At 39.8% G+C, this 21105-nt stretch overlaps 2 pseudogenes; one reads left to right on the top strand and one right to left on the bottom strand.

Moving 5' to 3' along the window:
- Positions 1–7262: 7262 nt before the first annotated feature.
- LOC123429413 lies at positions 7263–8132 on the bottom strand (annotated as a pseudogene).
- A 3008-nt stretch (positions 8133–11140) lies between these two features.
- LOC123425214 lies at positions 11141–13112 on the top strand (annotated as a pseudogene).
- Positions 13113–21105: the final 7993 nt, after the last annotated feature.

Genomic DNA, 21105 nt, shown 5'->3' with positions numbered 1-21105 from the left:
TAGATAAGTTCTCCGGCAGCGTGACGGCGCTCCGAAGGTTGGTGGTGATCTAATCTCAACAGGGGTCCGCCCGAGCTCCGCATAAACGCGATCTAGAGGTAAAACCGTGGAGGTATGTGGTCGGGCTGCCGTGGCAAAAGTTGTCTCAAATCAGCCCTAAAACCCCACTATATATAGGAGGGAGGGAGGGGAGGAGGCAGCCTCAAAACCTAAAGGTTTGGCCGAAATTGGAGGTGGAGGAGTCCTACGCCAATCCTACTTGGAGTAGGATTCCACCTTCCCACTTGGAAACTCTTTCCACCTTGTGTTTTTTCCTTCTCAAACCTTATGGGCCTTAGTGGAAACTTATTCCAGCCCACTAGGGGCTGGTTTATCTCTTCCCATAGCCCATGAGACCCCTTGGGGCGTGACACCCCTCCTGATGGTCCCCGGCACCCCTCCCGGCACTCCCGGTACACTACCGATGAGCCCGAAACTTTTCCCGTAATGCCCGAAAACTTTCCGGTAACCAAATGAGGTCATCCTATATATCAATCTTCGTTTCCGGACCATTCCGGAAACCCTCGTGACGTCCGTGATCTCATACGGGACTCCGAACAACATTCGGTAACCAACCATATAACTCAAATACGCATAAAACAACGTCGAACCTTAAGTGTGCAGACCTTGCGGGTTCGAGAACTATATAGACATGACCCGAGAGACTCCTCGGTCAATATCCAATAGCGGGACCTGGATGCCCATATTGGATCCTACATATTCCGAAGATCTTTATCGGTTGAACCTTAGTGCCAAGGATTCATATAATCCCGTATGTCATTCCCTTTGTCCTTCGGTATGTTACTTGCCCGAGATTTGATCGTCAGTATCCGCATACCTATTTCAATCTCGTTTACCGGCAAGTCTCTTTACTCGTCCCGTAATACAAGATCCTGCAACTTACACTAAGTCACATTGCTTGCAAGGCTTGTGTGTGATGTTGTATTACCGAGTGGGCCCGAGATACCTCTCCGTCACACGGAGTGACAAATCCCAGTCTCGATCCATACTAACTCAACGAACACCTTCGGAGATACCTGTAGAGCATCATTATAGTCACCCAGTTACGTTGCGATGTTTGATACACACAAAGCATTCCTCCGGCGTCAGTGAGTTATATGATCTCATGGTCATAGGAACAAATACTTGACACGCAGAAAACAGTAGCAACAAAATGACACGATCAACATGCTACGTCTATTAGTTTGGGTCTAGTCCATCACATGATTCTCCTAATGATGTGATCCCGTTATCAAGTGACAACACTTGCCTATGGTCAGGAAACCTTGACCATCTTTGATCAACGAACTAGTCAACTAGAGGCTTACTAGGGACAGTGTTTTGTCTATGTATCCACACATGCACTGTGTTTCCAATCAATACAATTATAACATGGATAATAAACGATTATCATGAACTAAGAAATATAATAATAACTAATTTATTATTGCCTCTAGGGCATATTTCCAACATTTATATGATTTAATGGAACTAACCCGGACTGACGTTGTTTTCAGAATTATTGTAGTGTTGTTTTTTGCAAAAAATAAAAGTTTTTGGAATCTTCTAAAACTTTTTGATTTTTTTCTCATTGGTAAGGGACCCATGAAGCTTCGAGGGAGTACCAGAAGACCCAAAGGGGCCTCACAAGGTATTTGGGCCCGCCCGGGTGGTGTGGTCGTGTCCAGATACCTTGTGTGCCCCCGTTGGCACATCTTGCCTTGATTCCAACGCCAAAATTTTCTATATATTCATAAACCCCCGAAAGTTAAACTATAACATCCGCTCCGTCGTCGCAAGCCCCTGTTCCGAAGCGATCTCATCCGGAGCCCTGTTCCGTCACCCTGTCAGAGGGGAAAATCATCACGGGAGGCCATCTTCATCATCTTGACGGTATCCATGACGAGGAGGAAGTAGTTCACCCTCGGGGTTGAGGGTATGCACCAGTAGCTATGTGTTTGATCTCTCTCTCTCGTGTTCTTGAGATGGCACGATCTTGATATATGACGACTTTTGTTAATATAGTTGGATCATATCGTGTTCTTCCCTTGCTATCTTGATGTGATGAATTGAGTCTTTCCCGTTGAGATTTTGTTATGTTGGATCGGATTTGAGAACACTTGATATATGTCTTGCATGTGAATACCCGTAGTGACAATGGGTATTCTATTGAGTCAATGTATGGTCTGATAATTACTTGCGGATTCCCGTGACCTTGGGGTGATATATATATATATATATGGGTTGATACACCTTCTTATCCTTCTTTCTCCGATAAAAATCTTGGGTGCTCTTTGAAGTTCTTTGTGTTGGATTGAATATGATGAATCTGAAATTGTTTGGTGCATGTCAAATAATCAACTCATGGATACTTGTGGTGACATTAGAGTTAGTTGATGCATATCATAGGTGTTATTCTAGTATGAACTCTAGGGATGTTTGTGACACTTATAGCGATGGTCAATAGATTGATCAGAAAGGGTAACTTTGAGTTCTACTACCTACAACAATTTTATCTTATGTTCTCCGCTAGATAGGAACTTTGAAGTGATTCTTTGTCGCACGTTGAGGGATTGTTATATGATTCAATTATGTTAACATTGTTGAGAGATTGGGGTAGTGATGATATGAACTCTAGGCCTTGTTTTCAAGCATTTATATAACGTTTTGCTCACTGTTTACTACTTCTTACCTTGTTGTTTTTATATTTTTAGATTACAAAAACATATTTCTACTATCCACATTGCACTTATATCATCAGCTCTTCGTCGAACTAGTGCACCTATACAATTTACCGTGTATTGGATGTGTAGGGAAACAAGAGATTGCATGTATTCGATTGACCGGTTATTTCACACAGGCCATCTTCATACTACACCTCCCACGGATTGATAAATCTTAGGTCATCCATTTGAGAAAAAATTGTTGATATCCTACAAAACTCTACACTTGAAGACCGAACAATGTCTACAAGAATAAAATTGCATAGTAGTAATCAACGACCTCCATGACAAACACCATGCTCGGTAGGTGTTCGGTCAAATGTCACTGAGCTTATTCTCGAATGTTATGTTGTTTTTTGGAGTACGAAAGATGGTGAGCTACTCGATCATGGAGGATGAGTTATTGTGCGATGCGTGGTTGGCCATATCCGTGGATTTCATAAGCAGGAGCAAAGGAAGACGTTTTGACACAGTAAGTCATGAATCGTTTCACGCACGGAAGCATGTTGTGTTGTATGACATGTACATGCTATATCCGGAAGGTTTATATAATTTTCTATCCGAATTTGATAAATATCAACTGATTTACATAAATTTTGTCATGTTAGTTTAAATATAGGTTAAAATGTATGCTAGCAGCATTGAATAGCGGCATTTCGCATCCGTGTCCATGGATTCATATTCTGTCTATAAACGGATGCGCAATAAAATTCACAGATCTCTGTTGAAGATGCCCTAAACCCCACCATTCTCCACATCCATGATCGCCCCTTTTCCCTAGGTGACTGAACCAGTGAAACCTCCTCCTCCCTGCACTCTTGACGCCGCGGCAAAACGTGTCGTTGCCGTCTCCGGCTCGTTCTTGACGAGCCCTCGTCGCGATGCCGGCCGGCGACATCAACGTCCCAGCTAGAGCTCGATTCAAGTAACGCGTTTCACGTGCATGCTTAGCAAACTTGGGAAGTTTAATGCTCTTAAACCAGGAATTGAGGAGTGGTTACAAACTTTAATTTGTTTACAGTTACGACACCGTACTCCGGTCGGACGCCGGTGTGAACTGAACCGTGTGAACGCCCGGCTTGATCTTGCATCCGGTTGTGGCAAATCGATGGCGTTGGAGAACGTACCATAGAAAGAAAATCTTCTGTTGACTGTTGTCTCGTAGTACTGTGTCACCGGCCTTGTTCGTTGTATTTTTTGAGCAATCGAAGTGTGTGCAACGTGTGAGACGGTGCTACTTGTTTGTTTGTGTGTGCGAAATGTTACCGTTACCCTGGTGACGGTAAAATTGGTGATTCGCATGTGTCATTGTGTGGCTCATAGCGCAGGCACGCATGCAGGCCAGGCCAGGCCAGGCCAGGCCGCGGTGTGCCCTTACAAGGTTCGTGCATGCTCAAGACTTTGCTCATCCGTTTTCCTTCCCCGAATACACATGCCCGTAGAAAGCATCCAACTTAAAAAAAACAGATCTGAAAATTTTCATCAGACAACTAAAAAAATCCACCTGATTTGGTACTAGTTTTTTTTATGAAGATTTGGTACTTGTAATGTTGTAACTATCACATCTAAACATGCTTTGTGTCTTCAAAAAGACTGATCCAATACTAGCCTCGGAAATGCGCAGGGACATGCACGGATGCACCTATCAAGTTCTGCCAGACCACTCAATTGTCTCGTGATCATAGTTCAATCTCGCATGAGGGCACATTAAATTTGAAGTTTCAATCATTGATACCTACGATTTTTTTTTATAAAAACTTGTGATTTCCCGTTCACTCTTACCAACTTTCCTAGATAAAAATTGAAGACATTGTTTTGGTCCAACTTTCCTAGATAAAAATTGAAGACATTGTTTTGGTCGGTTGTAGGCACAAAATCACGATTTTATCAGTCGGTCGTACTAAGTTTCAAGAGTTGAAACTTAACATATATTTTCAAAATTCATCTAAACATATTCACGATGAATCTTTGAAAGCCATCATCGTAAGAAACATGAGTGTGAAAACAGAATTTAATTTAAACTTTTCATTCAAAAGATATACTCCCTCCGTTCTAAAATAAGTGTCTTAAACATATATAGTATAATTTTATACTAGAGTTAGTACAGAGTTAAAGACACTTATTTTAAGACGAAAGAAGTAAAAGTTTTAAAATGAGAAGTCGGAAATAAAAGCATGTGCGAGGAACTCGGTGCCCTGAGACCTGCGTGCCACGAATCATCTCCCAACTGCCTCCCTATTTTTTCGATAGAGAGAACTACTTCCTTGTGTCGGCATCAAGACATCGAACAATACTGAACCAGCCAACTACCTCTCCTCTAAACACATCGTTCTTTGGTACTAACAGCTCTCAGTACAGTGGTAAATATGTGGATGAGCATGGAGATCTGTGTGGTGAGACCTAGCGTCAGGCATCTCACTGACGAGCAGGACGACAGGGGCACGCATTGGATACCGGAGCCGGACGACAGCTTAATTGATTAATCAAAATGTTTACGGACGCCGAAGCAGTGTCATAGGGAGTGGTAAACCAAATATGTCGGCATCCACTTAGCGGAACATCGTGATTAGGTTGCGGGCTTCTAAATTTTAACTTCACAGCTCATGGACATAAGCATCTAAATTTGCCGTTCAAACACATGAAGACTACCGTTCAGCATGGATGGTGAGCTATCTCAAAAACAACAAACACATGAAGACTGGTGGCACTAGAACATCTGCGTTGGATTTCCCAGATTAATCGGACCGATGTAGGACTACTGACTGTACGGGAGAGAAGAAAAAAGTTAACCTAGCCAGACCCCTCAAATCCTTTTTAAATGTTTGGGTTGTTCGACGCTCCTCATATTGCTTTTGTACATGAAATGAGTATGAGGAGTATTCAGGTGTGTCCGGTCAATTGACATGTGTTTGTAACATAGGATTTGACCCACCAAGTAGCATCTGTTTTCTTTTTCTATTTTATTTTTTCTTCGTCTCTGTTAACCACATGCATATGACCGGTCACAGGGGCGGACCCAGACAATGTTCTGACTGAGGGCGAATCATTTGACTGAGGGCACACCTTCTATAAAAGTTGCTAATTTTGAGGCTTTTTTTTTCAAAATATACACAAATACCAAAGGAATTCAAAATATTGAGTGGGGGCCTAGGCCCCCACTTGGTTGTACTTGGGTCTGCCCCTGACCGGGCATATAAAAAAAACGTGATTGCGTGAATGAAAAAGGTAGAAAGTTAAAATGGACACATTCGGACATTGACCGAACGTGTTTACTGACGTTTGTGGGGTTAAATTTGTTCGGTCCAGCCGTAGATGCCCTTACCAATCAGGATTTCTTTTTTCCGTGCCCAACGGTGCAACTGTCTATCTAATGCTAGATATGATGACTAAGAACAAATGAAGTCCACGTATAGATGCCCAATACATACATACATACAATGGAAAAAAAGTGGACCGCCAACAATCAAAGTGTAGAAAGAGTGCAACCCGGGTCGGGCGTTCCTTGTTCAGTAAGATCAACTCTAGGAGAGTCGTTATGTCAACCCGATTGTCATAATGACCGTTTTTATAGAAATGTTGGTCAAATAGATACTCTACATTGTTAGGATCATCATAATTTATAGGACAACCATCATATATGGCCTCCCTGTCATCATACAAGGCACCACGAGACTGTCGTTTGGAGCTCGCTCCACATGGCAGTTACGTGTATTTACGTGTGGTGCCACGGAAACTTGGGTGACCCCTACGGCTCTACCCTACCTCACCTACTAGTATTGTTTTGAGGTAGGAAAAAAGGAAATGTCCCATTGATGAGTTCACCACACAATTATAGAGACAAAAAATATAGACTCTGAGTTTGGGTGTTGTGTCTCGAGTCTCCATAAATTATTTAAAGTGTACTCTATAACGGTTATGGATAATGCAGTTTTGGCAACTCCGCTAAAATTGTTCAAAGTACTAACATATCAAGACTCTAGCGGTTGGCGATATACTAGGATCACATAGATAAGAATTAACTAAATTAATCAATTTGTTTGGTTTGGTATGAAAGGAAGCATTGGATATGCTGCAGATGTACTCAAACGTAGGTCTGGCCCGAACTGGTTATAGCTGGTAGTGACGATGTTTTTTTTACGTTGACAATTTGTTGAAGGCATTGCTCTGATTTGTTCAGATTGATGTTTCAGGATGAAAGATTAGATTCTAGCCTTAATGGTTGAATCCGGTGACGATGACGTTCGATTGTCGATCTTTTTCTAAAGGCGTTGTTGTTGAAGAAATCTTGTCGTCCGTGTGTTCCTGAGATGTTTTGTGCGGAAGTAGTCACTCTTACAATTTGTCGATCCCTACTTTGATCGCTTTGGGACCTTTTTTTTTCCTTTTTTCAACGATTGTGCATAGTTTTGATGTTATATGACTTTGCTAGTTGTTAGCTTGCTTTTTATATGTGTTACTAATGTTGGATATGTGCATTCTAACTATGTGGTGGCCCGGGTGTGCTTAATGTGTTACGTATCCTCTTGATGCTTCATTTTAAACAAACAAAATTGACCCAGATCGAAAAGATGTAGAAATAATCAGTAGCTAGTAGTACATCTGTGTCCGACTCACAAGCCATGACACCCAAACACTTGCATCAGAGCTAAGCCCATGCATGCATCTCTGCAAATGGAGTACAAAATTAAACTGCAAATCCAACACATTCACCGGCAACAGCTGCAACATCGGCTGACGATCGAGCCAGCTGCACTGCAACATTATTCAGAACCACCCGCACTGGCAGGTACGCAGCGGGCAGCTCGCAAGGCGACTCGATCGACCTACGGCCTGTAGTAGACGATCTTCATCTCGGTGACACCGTGGCAGTTGCCGTCGGGGACGGAGTGGTCGAAGCAGTGGTTGCCGCCGTTGCACCCGGCGGTGGGGCAGTGGCCCTGCAGCGGGCTGCCGTGCGGGGTGACGGAGACGCGGACGGGGCCCGACTGCTGGGTGCTCACCTCGTAGTACGCGCCGCCGTCGTGGCCCAGGTGGACCTTGGCCGCGGCGGCGCCGGCCGCAAGCACGTCCCCCGTCCACGCGCACACGTCGAACGACGCGTGCTTCCCGTCTGGGAGCACCCACCCGTTGGGGAAGAGGACCATGCTGTTCGCGACCTCCTCGAGGTTCAGCTTCAGGTCCTGGCCGCACAGGTTGTGCAGCGTCACCTTGTGGCCGCCGCAGCCTTGGCCGGCGGCGAGGATGGCGGTCGCGGCAGAGCGACGAGCAGCGGGAGGAGAGCGGGGGGCTTGGAGAACGCCATGGCGAGCTAGCTAGCTCTTGGTAGGAAGGATGGGACTTTGGGAGTCGAGGAAGAAAAGAAGATGGCACTGGCTTGTGGTGAGGTTTATGGCTCGGGGTTGTGGGAGTATTTGTAGGCAGAGAAGTAGGGCTTGGGGAGGATGGTTCAAACATTTACAGTTAGCCGCGTCAGATATTCCGGATTCAGTACTAGGCCGCTCCTGTACACCGGGCTTTCATTTGGTTCTTCGTGATTTTTTTTCAATAAAAGACGTATTTATTACCTTAAAATATAGCATCAAACGGATAAATAACATTATGATTAATACCGACTTCTATATAACTAGAATGCACACAGCCAAACTCCTAAGGTTTGATAATAGAAAAGGAAAAAAAAGACAAATCATCATCAGTAAAGTCCTATAGACCGATACTATGCCTATGTCCAAAGGGGTGATGGACCGATCCAGAGATTATTCTTCCATCCATGTTGGGTAAAAACCTCCGTAGCCACCTGTTTCAATCACATACACATGAAATCTCGTAAACCGACGTGACAATGGATGGTTAGAAGAACACTGGTATTCTCTGTCCTGACAATGGTTAGAACTTAGAAGAACAATGGATGACAATCAGATTTTTTTGCTATTTTTTAATTTTTATAGAAAGTACTGTTCACACATGAGAATAGCGTTGCCGGATGTGGCGGCGTGTACTGTTCACTCGCCGTGTTTCCGTCTTGTTGTGAGAAATCTGTCCCATGCGAGAGCTGTAGCATGAATAGTGTTGCCACCTCCGTGCATGGCGGCAGGTGCCATGTGTCGGCTGGCGCGCCTGCCGCCACGATGCAGCTAATCTTTTCTCGCAATTCGTTTCATATATGGTCCTTTCCGTCAATTTGATCCGGTAGGTGTTTTTTTTTTGCATAAAAATTCCTGCTTTATAATAAGGGAGCGCCTGGAGCTCAGCTAGATGAGTTTTAGTATGGTCTCAGTCACCTGACGTCGTGTGACGTCACTACAACCTGTCAAGCCCAGTTGTTGCCCCGCTCAGTTGTCTCAGCCCAGTTGAAGTCGTCCCAGCCCAGTTGTCCCAGCGAAGTTGTTGGCCCAAGTTGTTTCCCATCCCAGTTTTCCCAGCCCAGTTGCCCCAGCCCAGCCTTTTATTGTGTCCCACCTGGCACCTCACGTGCCCCAAGGGGGAAAACCCACCTGGGCATCTCACGTGCACCAAGGGGGAAAACCCTACACCCCACTATCTTCCCACTACCTTCTTCCTCCTGGCATCCCACGGGATCCACCGGCACACACCCCAGGGATCTGGATCTATGTCCTAAAAAGGTCTATGAGACAAGAAAAAGAGCAGAATGGATGGAGAATCAAGAGGTTCTCAAGGGACTCACCAGGCTACCTACTCTTCCCAATATATTCCTAGTTTTCTCCTTATTCTCCCCAAATTGGTCAACTTTTAGGGACTTGAGAACCTACTTGTATTTATATTATTTGACCAATTGAAAACAAAATTATTTGACCAATTTGTATTTCCTCCTGTCACAACAGCTATTATTGAGCAATTTGGACACTATCTCTTTGGCAAGGAGGTTAGTATTTATTGAATTTAAAAAATAGAAATCTACATATTTTTCTGTACTTGCCTGAATGAAAAAACAACATAAACTATGTTTTTACCCTCCTTAGACAGGCACAGGACATTTGAAAACACAAGAGCTGGGAGGTAAACACCATGATGGTGCTCTTGCTTATAACTACAGTGAACTGAAACACATCCAAACAACTTCTTCTGGGATTAATAAAAGCACCAACTCTGACCCCCAGGTAATAGAAAATTCGAAGAAAGTAGAGAAAACTTGTCGGAAAACTAGATAATTTATATAATGACTGTGCATGAACAACAATACCTTCCTCATTTTTTGGACAGGAACTGCACCTCATGAATGAACCAGGCAACGCAAATATGTCATACATGCAGTTGATGCTCGCTGCTGAGGAAGAGGTTTGAACTAAATTTCCTTTGGAAACCTGCAAACGTATATACAAAGTAGTTTCATTGTTAAAAACCTATTTCAGGGAGCAAAATATTTGTCGTCTCAATCACAGGGTGACCGCCTAATTCGTACTGAGGTAAGTTGTGAACGTTATCTCATATCTTATAGTTAAATACTATCAGGAAAAACTTATATAGCACACTGAAAATTATCCTATTGTTGAACAAAAATTAATGCAGGCTGACATGTTCATGATAACTGGCCGGTATGGAAGAGAAACAACAAAAGATGAAATGCACACAGCAACTGAACAAAGAGACCATGCATTCAGCACAAGAGAGATTGAACACATTCAAGAAGATTCACTATTTGCTGACAACATGACAATACAAGGACTCCAAGAATTGAATTGGGAAACTGATGCAGTTGAGTATGAACACAACCAGTCTTTACATATGTTGCACGACAAAGCTCACACGTGCACTGATTCAGAAGATGAGCTTGAAATAGCACAGAATCAGAGAAAAAGAGATATGTTTCTTGATATTGGAGAACAAGAAGATAACAATGAGATCCAGATAGAACAACTTACACAAGATGACATTCTCATTTTTCTTGAAAATGAAAGCATAACTAATGCTGAGAGTTGCAGCCAAGAAGTCCGTAGTCATCATGTACCGCATGATGGCATGGTTTTTGATAACCAAAATGCAGCTTACGGATTTTACAATGAATATGCAGCCATATGTGGTTTCTCCGTAAAGAAGGCGTCATCCTTTTGTGCAAAAAAAGAAGGAGGACATGCACCAACAAGAATAACTTTCAAGTGCAATAGGTCCAGGCGTAGAATTGAAGAGGAAGAAAAGGAATCAAGACTGAAAAAACGACGGGAGGCTAGACAAGCAAAAACAGGACAGGTGCCGCGTGAGAACAACAGTAAAAAAAATTAAACACAATTGAGATTACAGGGTGCAAAGCTCAGCTAATAATCACAAAGGAAGGGGACAAATGGGTTGTTACAACAATCAACCTCGAACATAACCACGAGTTAAGTCCTCATACGGAGTCAAAATACCTGCGTTCGCATAAACACATGACAGAGGAGGAAAAGCAACTTATCCGTACGTTCAATGCTGTAAAACTACCTACAAGGAAAATAATGACCATCCTGAGCTTCTTAAGAGGTGGCAACACTCCATACACTAATAAACATGTGAGCAATGTGAGGACAGCAATTGGCAAGGAAACTAACCAAAATGACATGATGCAAGTACTGACTTTCTTCAGGAAAAAGCAGGTAGAAGATCCAAGGTTTTATTACGCATTCAAGACAGTAAAGGTGACTGAAGAGGCAAGCAAAGTATTGTGCATTTTCTGGGGTGATGGCTACGCAAGAAAGATGTACGACTTGTATGGTGATTGCCTCAGCTTTGACACAACATTCAAGACAAACAAATACAACCTCCCATTTGCTCCTTTTGTTGGTATCACAGGGCATAGTCAGAATTGCTTGTTTGCTTGTTCTATCATCGAGAATGAATCAAGTGACAAGTTCAAGTGGTTGTTCAAGAATTTTGTTCACTGCATGGGAGGCAAAACTCCAACAACAATCATAACAGATGAAGATGCAGGCATGAAATCAGCAATACCTTTAGTTTTCCCCAACTCTGTTCGCAGGCGTTGTCTTTTCCATATTAAAAAGAAAGCTGAGGAGAAATGTCCTAAAACTTTTGCAACAAAGGAAAACCTACATGCTGATTTCAGTGACATCATTCACAACTCACTCACAGAAGCAGAGTTTGAAATGTTGTGGCCAGAAATGATGCAGAAATATGGTATCCAGCATATCAGTTATTTCAACATTATGTGGAAGAAGAGGAGGAGGTTTGTTCCTGTCTACTTCAAGCACAATTTCTTCCCGTTCATTCACTCTACTGCAAGGAGTGAAGGGACAAATGTTTTTTCAAGGACAACATAACATCAACACATAGCGTGATATGCTTCCTTGAGGAATATGAAAGGATATCTCAGAATATCCAGGACAACGAAAGAGAACGAGACTCGGTAACTAGAACAACAAAGCCAACTTTTTGGTCTCATAGTGAACTAGAATTTCAGGCAGCAGCAGTATACAACAAGAAGATCTTCTACAGGTTCCAAAAGCAGTTGAAGTTAGTGGTAAATTTGCACGTTGAAGAAATTGAGAAGAATGTAAGATATGAAGTATACAAAACAGAAATGCTAGCTGCAAAGGATTTCAGACAAAGGAGATTCGTTGTTGATGTCAACATCGCACAACAGGATTTCAGTTGCATATGTGGTAAATTCTTAAAAGATGGGATTGTGTGCAGCCATGTCTTGAGGGTTCTCTCTCATATCAACATGTCAAAACTTCCTGAAAAGTACTACATAGATAGATGGAGACCTAAAGATAGTAAAGATATAAGGGACAAACGTTTCAATGTGCCTGCTGAGCTAACAGCTGGCAGCCAACACTTGAGGTACACACTTTTATCCAGCAGGTTCAATGATATAGCCTCTGATGGTGCATCAACAAATAGAAAATACATTTACGTTGTTGGAGAGAGTGAAAGGATACAACAAAGATTGGATGAAATGACAAGAGAAGATGAGGCCGCTGAAGCAGATCAAACACCTATTGGGAAAACAAGCTCAGAAGATAACTGCAGAGGACCACATCCTGATGGTTATGGGGACAATCTACAAGATCCTGATGTTGCTGTCTCAAAAGGGCGGCCACAAACAGGGCGATACAAAACGTTCATGGAAACTTTGCTTGCAAAGCAGAAGATCCATTGCAGCCGTTGTGGCTCAGAAACACATAACATAGCTACTTGCACAGTTCAGAGTGATATTGCTGCAGATATACACCCAAAAAAAGCAGTCAAAAGCGTCCTTCAGGTTACCAAATTTTGTTATCTTGCCCAATTATGTTTTTTGTTTCCCCCGCAACCTACTCTCCGCACTAATGTTTGGTCTGTTTTATCTGTTAACAGCATCAACTGCAGCGGCCAAAAAAGCTAAAACGTCCCAAGTACGGATGAAGAAAGCAAAGACAAACAACCCAACAAGAAACAGTCACGTCGAAAACAAGAAACAAGCTTCATAAAAATTGTGGATGAAGAAAACTATCGATGGATAGCCGGCAAAACAAGTGCATGACACGACAGAAGACTGAAATACTCTACTTCATGTCATTGCTACTACATGCTGAGATTCAAAAGATATGTAATAAATTTAATATTTCAGTATTTTTGGATATGGAAACGTAGAAAGAACAGAGTGAGGAAAACTAACATTTGATAGTCCTTTGAATGATTTCTGCTGGTGCTTCTCATTGTCCACTGTTTGAAATTTGTTTTCCTTTCTTTATAGTATGAATCTTCTGGAAATTATTCCTACATAAATTAAGAAAGAAAATGAAACTTCATGAACACAGAAAAGTTAGTTGCACAAAAAGACGGTGCATAATAAAAAAGATATTACTAGATATCATACCTGTAATAGTCATCGATAGAAAACCTTGTACTTTATTTCTTTAAGAAATGGTACACTCCTCGACAAAAAAACTTGTAGTACAACACCATTAAAATTTACAAAAAAAAGTGTGTCAAAAAAAGAGCAAAGGACAAAAAAAACTTCATCCTGTACAAAAAAGATTCACAGAAAAAGAACACCATTCCCTGTTTACAAAGTATAATGATATCAAAAAGAACTGAGAAAACAATGAAAGAAGAACTGCAATGCAAAAGTAAAACCATTAGCTGCAGAGACATTACATCATTACTCTTCTCATAGTGCACGAACACTTGTAACCATAAAAATAGTACATGGAAACGACAAACTCCCGAACACGAAATTAATAAGAAGTTGACTACATGACTAGACAAAGTAGGCATCACATCACTCCTATGTTTTTTCGTGAATCGAGTGTACCCATATAGCTCTGCTCTTTGTGTTTTTGCAATCTACTGTACTATTTTCATTCTTATGTGCACTGTTGATTCACCTGAAAAACAAAACGTTGAAAAAAACTTAGATAGGGAAACAGGGTAGCTGCATAGCATCGTAAAATTAACAAGGAAAACATAAAAACATTTACCTTATTCAATGTTTTACAGATCCTTTACAAGCTTCTTCGCATCGTTCTTGATGTTGTGCACACTATATCAACTGCGAGCCTGATACGTGCATCTCTTACATTTTCTTGCCTGAAAACAGTTTGTAATGCATTCCTTGACCGCCAAGTTTCTAGCCACTTAAATACAAAAATCCCGCATGCATCACTGTTTTAGGGGCGAAAAAAAGAGGTAGGCATTAGAAAGCAAAAGCCCAAACTAAAAAAACATACAGAGGTAAATGAAAGGAAAATAACTAGATTGGATATGCAAACTAACTTCCCGTCCTGCTTTGGTAAGTTTGGATATGCAATCTGAAAGTGTCTGAATCCCATATTCTGAAGACCAGCATGATTCCAAGCTTGTTTGAAATTTTCAATCTACAATGGTTAAAAAATATATTCTGAAAAAGCTATTGAAACTGTAGAAGGACTTTAAAACTGTATTGTTATGAGTTGTTACCATCATGTGCTTTATACTCCTGTGGTAAATGTTGTCTCCATCATATTTAGAATCAAGGAAAATGAATTTGCGGGCACAAAGGTCCACCAAGAAAACAAACCAGTGTGATTCATGTATTGTTGGAAAGAACAACTAGAAAACAAACATGAAAGAAATAAATAAATAGATAATAAAAAATGAAGACATATTGCACAAACAATAAAGAAATATAAATATGACAAAGGTATTGGGCAGGACGTATACTTAGTTGCAGAGATGAAGTTCTTTCGCTTTCCCAGCTCCAATAAAGCTCTATACTAATTTGTCTCTCCATATTATTCTAGAAGCTTCATTCTTCCACTTCTGAAGAAAGTATTCCTTTTGAAAATAAATGTGAGAAATAAACGCCAAACCCTCCATGCAAGATTATAACAGACAACAAATACAATGTAAACAAAAAAAATCATGTACAGAATGAAACTTACACTGGCAGTGTGAAAGAAGAAGTGCCTCTGAGATACTTTAGGGTGGTTGTCCCTGAAAAGTTTTCTGCAGAACACATTTACCACATATGACTCTACCCATCCATTTTGTTTGAAAGAGTTCCCCAATTGTTGTAAAGACACCCCGCAGTTGTCAATCTCAACAACCCATCTCCTGTGTGTTGTGTACACATGTTGATGGGAAAAAGGTTGCAGAGGAGAACATAAAAATGGAAATTAAATTGAAATAGTTGAAACGTAGAAAACAGTAATAATAATGCATACAGAAAAAAAATTAAAAAGTTACAACAACACAATACCCCTTAAAATCTGGATGAGCACTTAAGGTGATGATATTGTCATACAGATCCGATTCATGACTCATGATTGATCCCCTATGTTGGTTGTCATAAGGAGAGCACAAATATCTACTTGGCTGCACAATTCTTTTGGGTGGAACATTTTCTATTCCCATTGAGCTGCTTGTGCTGCCTAACAATAGACGTGTGTTGTAATAATCATCAGACTTGGCAAGCATGTTCATGTTATTATCCTGCAAAGACTTTTCACCCAGAATTTGCACATCTGGGGAGGCCTATAGCAGACATCACAAAAATGCAAAAAGACAATCTATATCAGCAAATTGCAAAATACAAAAAAAAGATAAAAACAGAAACTCCACAAAAATTGCGATAACAAAAAAGATAAAATAGAAACAAATAACCCACTTACTATCGGACTGTCTATGAAGCTTATTGGTTTCTGTTTAGTTCCATCTGGTGAAGAGACTTGTTCATCTAACTCAGGCAATAACCTTCTGCCTACTATCATATGAGTACGACAACCCTGATGCAACAAAAAAATATAAGACAGTGAACACCGAAAATAATTGTAGAACTACTAGAGCAGAACAAAAAATATAGGGACCTCTTCTCTTTGACTTGAGTCAATGTTTGTTGCATGTGATTTACTCTCTATGGAGAAAATGTTGTTTCTGTTTCTTGGGGAGTAACATGTTTGATCACGGTTCCATTGAAATAAGCTGTCTTCCTTTGGTGATGTCTGTTGATTAACAAGAGCAAATTTAGTTTCACTAACAGAATAACACAGCAAAAAAATGGAACAAAGAAAACTACTGCTAACCAGGTGTATAATGCTTCCATCTGGTTTTATTACAGTTAAAGGCCTTTGTGCTATACTAGTGTAGCTTTCACTTTGCTGGTACTATCCACAACAAGCAGGGATGTCCTTCTCCATGCTGCTGAAATCATCCTGAAACTCCTGTCATAACAATATAGATGTTATATATTCATGATGCACTTTTAGTTTGCTGCGTGCAAAATAACCAAAAAGAACACTGTGACAAAAATGTCGACATGTATCTCTACCTTTGTGTTATTGATTCCCTGTTCTACTTCTGTTGTTTTGCTATTGTACACTCCCTCATCCTTGTTAGTGGGAATGTTATTTTTGGCAGCCTGAATGCATTGATAAATATATATTTTCAAATAAAAGGTTGAAATATAATATGGAAAAGAAGGGACACAATTAAACAATGTACAATTGGAACAAAAACCTTGAAAAGAACTTAGTCAGAAAAAAAAATTGACCTGGATCTTTCTTTCGTATGCATCTGAGTCCATGTCCAAAGGACGCCACAACTCAGGCTCTGTAATTTCCTTGCCACAATCATCATTGTTTTTGAAAAGACGAAACGTTGGTATATCATCACTGTAGAAGAAGTACTTTTTTCTAGCTTCATCCAGATATTTAGCCCAGCAACTCTGCGTGTGATCTATTTCATCATCTACAAAAAGCAGACATGCAAACCTCAAAGGTGTACGTAAAATAGCAGCATAACAAAAAAAGGAAAAGAAAATGAAGTACTGATTGAATTATATGATTGACAAACCAACAATACCTGGCAAAAAAACTTTGTTCATATCTAGGTTCATTTTGCTTTCTAACAGTTTGTCACTGATTTGTTTTTCCTGAATGAAGTAAGTACAAAAATTTAGGCAAAAAGAAAAGAAGGCAGACAACACTTGCTTGGTCGGCAGAAAATAATAGAAAGGAATAAATAAAAATGGAAATGATAGTGACATTTCCACAAAAAGTACCTTCTGTGAGCTGGTATTATTTGTGAACCCAAAAAATGAGTGGGTGCTTGTTGTTACACCTTGAGCTTGCTGTTTGAAGGAAGTAGAGGGATTTTCTTTACTACAAAGCATATAATCAAAACTAGCAGCGGTAGCACCTATTGAATTCATAGAGTTCTTTTGCTTCTGAATAGCTTTGTTTGTTTCTTCGAACTCGAATGATTTGCTTTGTACCTACCAAAAATATTAACAAGCGTGTGTTCAAAACTATTACTGCAGGGAGCAAAAACAGAACAACAAAGGAAGATAAATGGGAAAACAAGCAATCAACTTACAAACTCGGGAATATATGTTTGTGTACATGCATTTTGAGCATCCCCTACTAAGTGTTGTTGTGCCTTGCTATGTGTTCCTACAGAGCCAGTAGACTGCTGGCTTAATTTTTTCTCCTTTTTTGTTGACCTTTCTTCCTCATCTGATAATTTCCTCTTCTTCCTTGGCATTATGTTTGTTTCTGCCAAGAAAAAGAAACAGATAACTTGGGTCAGTGTATATTACAAAGAACAATAACAAAACATATTTGACAGAAGAAAAAACAGCATGATTAGCAACAAAATTAAAAGAAAACCCATTACCACCATCCTCAGGTTCTCCGTGTGAATTGACTTTAACAGTTGCATCTGAATCAAGAATGCCATTTGCTGACACATAGTCATTGTTGCTTGAGTCAATCTTAACTGTTTTTTCTGAAGCAGCACGGGCACACAACACTATTTTTAGTGTTTGTAATATTAACTCCTTCACTTTTGAACATGTGCTTCGCCCTTCATCTTTCATGAAATGTTGGAATGTTTTATATATATCTTCTTTAACCTGTTTTTTGTTAATTGCAGCATTATGAACAATAAGAAAAACACGAAAACAACACTGCACAGAATGATAGAAACAAACCTCCACGCTAAACGAATCACCAACTGTTCTTTCAATAGCATCCCTCATGTATGAGTTTTTCTCAGTGCTAGCCCATTCATATATATGTTCACCATAGCAAGTTTCAGACTCATTTTTTACCTGTCCAACAAAAAGAATGCACAAAAAAAGTCAGTTTACATATATATAAGAAAATTGGAGAATCTATTGATATTTTATAAATAATACTGTAAAATAAACAAACAAAACAGAAAACACGAGACTCTTACTTTGAAAGCTCCATAAGCTCCATTCAAGTCAACAAGCATATCGCTAAAAAATTTAATTAGGTTCCCTTTCCATACAAAGAGTCTTGGCATTGTAGACTGCAGTTCTATGCTCCCAAAATCAATAAAATCCAGGCATCTAACCTTCATCCCATAAACAAAAGTAGAAAATTCACCCCAATTGTCATTGTCACATATATTTCAGCAAAAAAAGACATGAGAAACTAAAAATACATACAGGAAAAATAGTGAGCTTAGACGGTATTGAAAGTAAGAAAAGCATTAAAAATGGTTTACCGCAAGATGGAAAATGCATCCTCCCAATGTTATTGTTATTCTGTCTTGTTTGAGCTTTTCCTTTTGATACTTTCTTATTGCCTGCATCAACCATTCATGCGTGAATTTGCACCAATTGAAACCTTTGATCTTGCTGGCATCATTTAGTGTTGCCATGTACTTTGTACTTGGTTTTGTGTTTGAAGTTGGGCACAAGAAGGTTGCAAGAAGTACGACCATAAAACAACGAATGAATCCTTCATCAGACATCTCCTCGTCTGCAATTATCGTATTTCCAAAGTACTTGATTGTTGGGACTTCTCACAGACCAAAAAAAGCAAGAAAATCAGCCTTTCCTCCATCGTTGGCCATGCTGATTGTGTTTTCGCCTGCTGGTATCCCAAGAACATGGAAAACAGATTCGGCACTCAATGTAATGCCCTTATTGTTGAGGAGAATGTGTTCATCCTTGACAGAAACATTATTAGCTATCCACTGGGCAAATGGCCTTGGAACAATACAGTCATCTAACTCAAGCATGAAACCAAAACCAATACCCCTGACCAATTCTACTTTCTTTGCACTCTTTGTTGTGGACTTGACAACTTCAACAAAGTATGAGACGCTACACCTGTTGTACGCCTTTGCTACAGCGTCGCCACGGCCTTTGTCTACATGTTCTTTACTAATTCTATTTCTCTGCTTGGACACAACAAACAACAAAAAGCATGAGAAAAATGTAAAAACACTTTTCATAAAGTACAAGAAAATGGATAATATATACTTATAAACGGGTCAACAAAGAAATGTTTTACTGATTCATCTTAAATTTTGCAGAAAAATAAGGTACTGTACCGACAACACATAAAAAATTAAAAAAACATCACATACATAACTACTTTGAAGAAAGCATAGCACTGAAAACTTAAGCTAAAATACCTTCTTCGTTTCCTTCCATATAATTTTTCGATTTTGTTTCCTTTCAACGCTTTTCCTTAACTGAAAAAAGATCACAATAAGGCACAAGTAAGATCTCATTATAGTGGACACATTAGTGCAAAAAATGGAATAACACAAGTGAGACACATAATAAGAAAACATATTACAAAGATAATAACCAAATAAACGAAGTATGAGCATCATCAAGACATAAAAAATGCATACAAAACAGATTACCATATTAATCACATCATCACAGAGTATCCCATCTGACACTTCTGTTTCAGTTAGATCAATGTTAATTTCAGGATGCTCTTCCTCATTTTGAACTTCAACGTTTGCATCTTCAGCGTTGCTTGGTGCTTCAAACATTGTTCCACTGTTTGTATTACTTCCAGCATGCTGAGTACATGTATCATTGTTTTCCTTTTCAATTTGTGATGCACTCGGTGTGCATACATGACCCTACAAAAACATAATAGAAAAAGAAAAACAAACACAACAATCAAAAAACGACAAAAAAGATGATCTGAAAACTCCATTCCCTACATAATGCATGCCTTATCAAAATCAGCTATATTACACAAACATAAAAAATGATAACATACATGTTCAAAAACTAGGCAGCAAAAAGAACATATTCAGATAAACAAAACATCTAAAAAGAATAGATTCAGATAAAACTCAAAAAAATCAATAACTGCAGCACAACATGCACATAGTTCATCTAGGATAGTGTGTTCTTCGAACATGAGAAAATAAAGTGGGTATTCATGGTACTTCAACATACACAACACAGGAGGTACATCTGAGACTGCAAAACATGCCCAAGATGAACTATCTGCACCACATTTAAGAAGTAAACCTCACATAACAACAAAAACAACACAAACAGTGAACAAATATTCACAATAACAATACAAAAATTTCCATACTATATCCAAAGCAAAAAGAGGGTAGACGATGCAAACATATAACATTCATAGTATACCCATGAGCGCATAAGGACGTGGAACTCTGGCTCTTTAAACATATAGTATCAACAGATAGTATCTAGTTATACAATACAAGGGAACCCATTACAAAGCAATTGAATGACTAGAAAAAATCTACAAAACCTATCACAATCTCTGCATTGGGCCATAGTATAAGTCGCCTCAGCGCGTGGCAGCAAACATGCACATCATTCAGTCAATATCACTTACATTGGAAAAACAACAGTAGCAAAACACATTCAGAGAAACTTCTGATATGTGAGGTTGAACACTCCATATTAATCACATTGAAAATCCATAAGCACACAATTGGCTCACAAAAAAAGAATAAGACTACCCCATCAACTAAACAATGATGAGTACACCATATCATGAATTTCCAGTGTTGAGGAGCAACATATCAAATGTGCCTATTCCCCAATCCCAAAAATGAGCAACACATTCAGAGAAACTTGTGAAATGTTGCTGAAATCTAAGTCTGCTCCTCACCA

This window comes from Hordeum vulgare, chromosome 2H (assembly GCF_904849725.1).
Source record: "Hordeum vulgare subsp. vulgare chromosome 2H, MorexV3_pseudomolecules_assembly, whole genome shotgun sequence".
In the NCBI taxonomy this organism is placed as follows: domain Eukaryota; kingdom Viridiplantae; phylum Streptophyta; class Magnoliopsida; order Poales; family Poaceae; genus Hordeum; species Hordeum vulgare.
Note: the sequence above shows the minus strand (reverse complement) of the source record. Positions and strands in the feature narration are given on the sequence as shown.